The 7,159-nt window shown below is 38.6% G+C and overlaps 1 pseudogene; it reads right to left on the minus strand.

The window, feature by feature from the left end:
* Nucleotides 1-5,393: 5,393 nt before the first annotated feature.
* Nucleotides 5,394-5,945, minus strand: LOC103208774 (annotated as a pseudogene).
* Nucleotides 5,946-7,159: the final 1,214 nt, after the last annotated feature.

Below are 7,159 nucleotides of genomic sequence, written 5' to 3' on the forward strand. Positions count from 1 at the left end.
TTCTTCATGGATGATGCTCTTGATGTCATCCCACAATTCATTTGGTTTCTGGTAATTGGTGTTCAATGCATCAAATCTATTCTTTAAATTGTCTCTAAATTCAGGAGGGATATATTCTAGATCATATTTTGGCTCTTGTGGACTTGTTTTAATTGTCTTTAACTTCAAGTTGAACTTGCAAATGAGCAGTTGGTGATCTGTTCCACAATCAGCTCCTGGCCTGGTTTTGGCTGAAGATATTGAACTTTTTCATTGCCTCTTGCCACAGATATAGTCAATCTGATTCCTGTGTATTCTACATGGTGAACTCCATGTGTATAGCTGCCTTTTGTATTGTTGAAAAAAGGTGTTTGCAATGAACAAGTCATTGGTCTTGCAAAATTCTACCATGTGAGTTCCAGCATTATTTCTGTCACCAAGGCCAAATTTTCCAACTACTGGTGATTCTTCTTTGTTTCCAATTTTTGCATTTCAGTCACCAGTGACAGGTCTCTTCCTTCATAGTTTCTTCATAGTTCTCTTTTCCTGTACTGTGCTCTGGAAAGGGAGCTCTGGTGGCATAGTGCCTAAGGCACTTGACTGCTAACCATAAGGCTGGCAGTTCAAACCCACCAGCCACTCCTCGGAAGGAAGGTTGGCCAATCTACTTCTATAGTGATACCACCTCGGAAATCCAACGAGGGGTCGCTATGTGTCGGGTCTGACTTGATGGCACATAACAACAACAACAACAACAATATACTCTGAATAAATTTTTAGAATCTATCTTCTAGTTTGTAATTTTCTGTTTCACCTGTTTTTGAGTCATTGTTTAATTTTTTCATTGAATTCTTTTTTATTTCAATGATTTTATTTTTTATTATTTTGATTTTTTCAAATATTATTCTTTTAAAAATAATCTTATTCCACTCATTGCTTGAGTTCTCTATCAAGTGTCTTAAACAAAAAACAAAAACAACAATAACAACAAAATTCACTGCCATCCAGTCGATTTGACTCATAGCAATTCCACCTTGGGTTTTTGAGGTGGTATCTCTGCAGAAGTAGATTGCCCAATCTTCCTTCCAAGGAGTGGCTGGTGAGTTTGAACCCCCAGCCTTCTGGTTAGCAGTCAAGTGCCTAAGGCCACCAGAGCACCCAACAATAACAATATACACATCAAACTAGAGAGCAATCCCACAGTGCCATGGTACTGGTGAACGCCTAAGAGTTAGGAACAACTGACAGATTCTTTAGTTGTCATTTTGATTCTACAGTGTTTACTGTTCATTGCCTTTTGATGATGCTGGTTCACACAAGTAGATATTTTAGTTACTGAGAATTTGCTGTCTTTTTACCTGTAATTGATCTGATTTGGGTTCCACTGATTATAGATCAAAGTGTTAGTAGCTATTCTGTTGTTTTTGTTATTTCACATTTGCAAGTGTACTAGAGGTGATCTAACTAGCAGCTGTCTTGTGCCACAGATTCACTTTATCCAAAATACTTTCCAAATATTTCTGTAATGATAGAAATGCTAAAGACTTCTTGGATTTCGAAGGAAAAGAAACAAGGTTATGATCTGAACCTGAGGCAGGGTATGTAATAAGAAATGCTATGGGAAAGGCTCGGGTTAAAAGCTCAGGGCCCTTCCCCTCCTCCCATATACACTTACTTCTCTGTCTTAAAAATGTGACATCTGTATTAGTTAATTAAATCCTACTTTAGGTGCTGTGATTGGAGGATGGCTGGGTGGCCATATGTCAGCTAGAACTCAAAGGTTCTAATACAAAGATAAAAGGGCAGAATGGATATTGGAGAGCAACCAACAGTCTCAGTGGAGGGTGGAGGATGGAGTCCATGCTGAGAGTAAGCTAACCAGTGGAAAGCTAAATAGGTTAGCCTTTGTCCAATAGTGAGAAACAACTATAGAAGTGTTTAAGCTATACAATGGCATGATTAGATAAAATCTAATATAAAATAAAGAAAAGTAAGACCACCTTTCAGAGAAGCCAGACATAGGAATGGTACCAAGAACAATTTGAAATGGTGAGAATTACATTTAAATCAATGTTGCATAATTCCAAAGTGTTCATTTTTATATGATGTATATATCACTTTGCACCAAAACAGGCCCTCTTATAATGCAAAATTGTATTAATCACTAAAAATTTCAGTCTGGAAAAAATATATTTTAGAGTCCTCTGTAAGAGGGATAAAAAGTCTTTCAGAAGTCCCATGCAGTGTCAAAAGTTCTGCTTCTCTTTGTGGCATACTGACTTCTATTATCTGGCTCTTGGTGTCCCTTAAAAAAGATTTCCTGACATTTACCAAAGAATGATAGCTTCAATTCAATTTAATATTCATCTCTCTCTTCTTAATATTCCCATGGGTTATTTCTCAAACTGTGGATGTTAATTGGGTTGACACAGGAGTTAAGCATAATTTTAAACGCACTTTCTTCTTTGTGAAGTTGGCAAACTGTTATTCACTAGCTCCTCATTTCCCAAGAAGAAATTTTTGACCTAAGTACAAAGTGCTGTTCTTGAAAATTCTGAAGAAGAATCAAAATACAACTGAGTGTTTCTCTTAACAACAAATTTGGATGCTTTTACTCAGGGCTTATCACAAAAGGATTTTAAAGGACATCACTGATGCTTAGACAAAGTATCACTTCCCTTACTTAAGGTAAGGAAATTAAGACATCTATCTGTCTGACTGACTGTCTGTCTATTGAATGCAATATGATGGAATTAGCTATTTTCCCATTTCCTTTGTTTTAGTTTTTAATAAATATCAGCCCATCAGTGACATAGCACTGCCCCAGACTTGGTAGCTTTGGTAATTGATCAACTGAAATAATAAGATCAAATTCTATTGCTTGATTTCCATGTCGGCCAAACTGGCTGGGCACAATTCCATCATTTGCTAGAAAGGAAATGAGCATTGGGCCATGTACTATAGTAATAATTGGCACAACTTTGTTAAGAAGAATTCATAGCCAACCAATTTTATTTCTTGCTATGTCTGAGTGATGAGTCATCAAGCCTGTATATAATTTGATTTCAGTTCCTGTGACATTCAAATTAATTCGTTAGAATATCTGATCTAGACAAGTGTATGTCAAACTGTGAGGCTGCTAGCTCTCAGCATTCTTCTCTCATTTAACATCTGACTTCTTTTACACAATTTTTTCCCTACTGTGTTTCCATGTTAGCACATTATTATTTGTCCTTTGTTTTTGAGCAACATGCTCTTGCCCTCTCCTAAAAAGATTTGAATTTTGAAAGAAAAAAGCATAACTTTGGTTGAGAAACTATATAGTAGGAATTAAGATAAAGAGGCATTTCACTTGTAATAAAATGAAAACCTAAACAGTTTTGGTATTATTGTTCAGTGATATGAAGCATTGGACCAAGAATATTAGAAACACTAATAAAGGACTGAGATATTTAAAAATATTCAAATAAAAGGTGCAAAGATAACTGAAGTGTTCAAACTGAAAGGTATTACTTTCTTAAAATGATTAAGAATAGAGGCTTTATGAGTGTAAAATAATTTTTTTTTATTCTGTGAATGGATGATAAATGTGACCGACTATTAATTCATACATCTTATCTTTGATTGAACTGATAAGCAACATCATGATAAACACCAGAAATACTGAAGTTGTCAAAAATTTCATTTTACTTGGATCTATAATCAATGCCCATGGAAGCAACAGTCAAGAAATCAAACGATGTATTGAATTGGACAAATCTGCTGCAAAAGACCTCTTTAAAGTTTTAAAATGCAAAGATGCCATTTTGAGGACTAAGGTGCACCTGACCCAAGCTATGGTAATTTCAGTCTCTTCATATGCATACAAAAGCTGGGCAATGAATAAGGAAGACCAAAGAAAAATTGCTACTTTTGAATTGTGGTGTTGGTGAAGAATATTGAATATACCATGGACTGCCAAAAGAATGAACAAATCTACCTTGAAAGAAGTCCAGGCAGAATGCTTCTTTGAAGTGCGGATGGCTAAACTTCATCTCATGTACTTTGAGCATGTTATCAGGAGGCACTAACTAATCCCTGGAGTAGGACACCATGCTTGGTAAAGCAGTGAGTGAAAAAGAGGAAGACCATCAACAGATGGATTGACATAGTTACTGTAACAATAAGCTCAAACATAGCAACAATTGTGGGGATGGTGCAGGACTGGGTAGCTTTGTTCTGTTATACAAAGGGTCACTATGAGTCAGAACTGACCAATGGCGCCTAGCAACAATAATAACAATCTTCAACTGGGCCATCTCTGCTACTTGGCAATTATTCCAGGACTTACTTGGAGAATGCTTATGCTCTCTAGCCATAAAATCTATTCCAGAATTTCTCCCTTCTCACACCTGAATCTCATCTATTTATTCTTATCTTGGCAACTGGCCTCTCCTCCTACTTTTCTTACCAAACCTAAGCTGTCACTCTGAACTCTCCCACTACTGCTTGTCTGATTTTACCCTTGGCTCTCCCTTTCTATCATATCAAAGGCCAAGTGATTCCATCTCAGCCCTACCTGACGACCCAGAATAGATTCTGCTTCAAGCTAGAGGAATTAGTTTAAGTAATGACACATCAGGATAAATGCGCTGTTAAGCCTAAACCTACCCACTGCTATTGAGTCAATTTTGACCTTAGCAACCTTATAGGACAGAGTAGAACTGCTCCATAGGGTTTCCAAGGCAGTAAATCTTTACAGAAGCAGACTTCCTCATATTTTCTCTCATGGAGAGACTGGTGGGTTTGAACCTCTGACCTTTTGTTTAGCAGCCCAATGCTTTAACCACAGTACTACCAGAGCTCCTGCTGTTAACCTTACTCTGACCTTATGTCTAGTTCTAATAATTGAGATTCTGCTTTGTTCTTTTGCTCTGACATTGGAGCATGTATTTTCTTACTCAGCAATCACTTCTCCTTCCTACTAGCCTAGATTTTAAAAATTCTGTTTAAACCATGTGTTATTGCTGGTACCTTGTCATTTGTTTCTAGATGCCCCAATAATGGCAACATACATTGCCATTTAACACCTGATTCTGGACTCTTCCTCAGTGCTCTCTATATACATGAAGTGCAATCTTGTCTCCCTTTCTACACTGCCCTGATGGTGACCATGTGCTGGACTCATGCTGTGTAGTCTTTTTTCCTCTACCCACAGCTCTGTCTTAGCCTGGTCATGACATCCAATCTTCAAACTTTTCATGAGACCAAGTCTCACCAAAGTGTTTAGTTCTGTTGTGAAACTTCATAGACTGTAAGCTCCCTTCCCTCTTTCCTCATGTATAAGAAAAAAGATAGTTTTTTTCCAAATCTGGGTCTTTAATCCCCTCCCATCCTACCTCTTTTTGCCTTATCCAGAGTTCATTTTTTTTCCTTTAATGAAACAAATCCAAAAGATGTACACTCAGGCTCAAGTTGTGCAGTCCACAAGCATGGAGAAAACATGGAGTTCGGACAGTTGATATTAACCCAGGACTGCTGGACTTACTGCCTGGTGGATTTCTTCTGGATGGCACCGGGGCTGGCATGACTGGGCTGGGCACAGGGGTAGCAGGCATGGGCTTCATCTCACTTTGTCCCAGGCTGGCTGGGAGGTCTGTGTCCACATTTACATGGATATCACCTTTTCCCTTCAGATCTAAAAAGTTCCTGAAGTTGGCTTCAGAAGAATTCCTTGTCTAAGGCAAAGATGACTCAGAATCTTCCCTACCATCACTAGATATGGCCCCAGTGGACTTGACCCAAGGAAGATGATTCTCTTCCAATGTCCTGAAGATATTAGAGGCCATTTTGTTCCTCCTCACAGTTGGTTCTGCTGGTTCATCAAAGCCTAAGGATAAATTGCATTCACCAAGTAGAGGCCACAACACTTTGGAGCTGTTCCTGCAGTTGGGGTTGACACACTTGAAGGTGGTGGTGGTGGTCATGGCACCGAGGAGTGAGGTGGGCTGGTGCAAGGAAGTTCTGAGAGGGTCAGATTGGAGGGATGCAGAGCAGCTCCACAGCCCACCTGTGACTGCTGCAGAAGCCATCCCCTGCTTATCTAGAGTTTTGATGTCTCGATTACTCACTGTCTCATTTTTACTTTTTCTGTGGCACATTTCATGCACTGCTTAACCCAGACTTAGGAGAAATGAAAAACATCTGTTGGCCCTGCTGCTAGCTCTCAACTATTCTACTTTCCTCCTTCTGTACATACATAAAATTTTAGAATAAATGACCTAGAGTAGCTAGCTGTCTGTCGTTTCTCATTATTTCTTCTCTCCTTTATGTCTTTGATTTTGCCCTAGTCCTCCTCCTCATTAACATGGCTGAAGAGGTTTTGTGTTATGACCTCAGTGAGCCCTTAATTTAATTATATTTTATCATCCTTAATTTTTACTGACCTTTCTCTGTAATCATATTAATTACCTCCCCCCCCAAAAAAAAACCCACCATAAACCAAACTCACTACTGTTGAGTCAAATCTGACTCATAGCGCCACCTCTTTGAGTTTCCGAGGCAGTATCTCTATGGAAGTAGATTGCCCAGTCTTCCTTCTGAGGAGTGGCTGGTGGATTTGAACTGCCAGACTTCTGGTTAGCAAATATCTTAGGCACTATGCCACCAGAGTACATTCTGGGTGTTAAATATTGTTCTAGCTTAATGAATATTTGCAGAATATATTCCCTCAATAGTGTCGAACTTAAGCATTTTAGGAATAAATATTTTGGATGTGGAATTCCTTATAAAAATAGATGCCCCAAATCATTAAAACCAAGCTTTGGCTTTAGCCCTGTTCTTTTTCCTCCCTGCTGTGTATTATCCTAAGGAAGTATGGACCACTAACCAGAAGGTTGGTGGTTCAAACCCATCAGCCACTCCATGGAAGGAAAACTGGGTAATCTACCTCCATAGAAATACTGCCTCGGAAACCCAAAGGGGGTCACTGTGGATCTGAATCTACTAAATGGTAGTGAGTTTGTTTTTTGGTTCAGTGTATTACCCTGAACCCCTGAGATCAACTTTTGGTTGCTTTGGGAGGCTATATTCTCAACATCACATTATCTTTGGAAATGTGACCTTTTCTAATAATCTTTACAGACCAGTGAAAGGCAACATGACAAACTACAACATGATATGAACCTTACACCTCAAGGAC

The sequence above is a fragment of the Orycteropus afer genome, unplaced genomic scaffold (assembly GCF_000298275.1).
Source record: "Orycteropus afer afer isolate SDZICR_OR568_19922 unplaced genomic scaffold, OryAfe1.0 scaffold00462, whole genome shotgun sequence".
Taxonomy (NCBI): Eukaryota; Metazoa; Chordata; class Mammalia; order Tubulidentata; family Orycteropodidae; genus Orycteropus; species Orycteropus afer.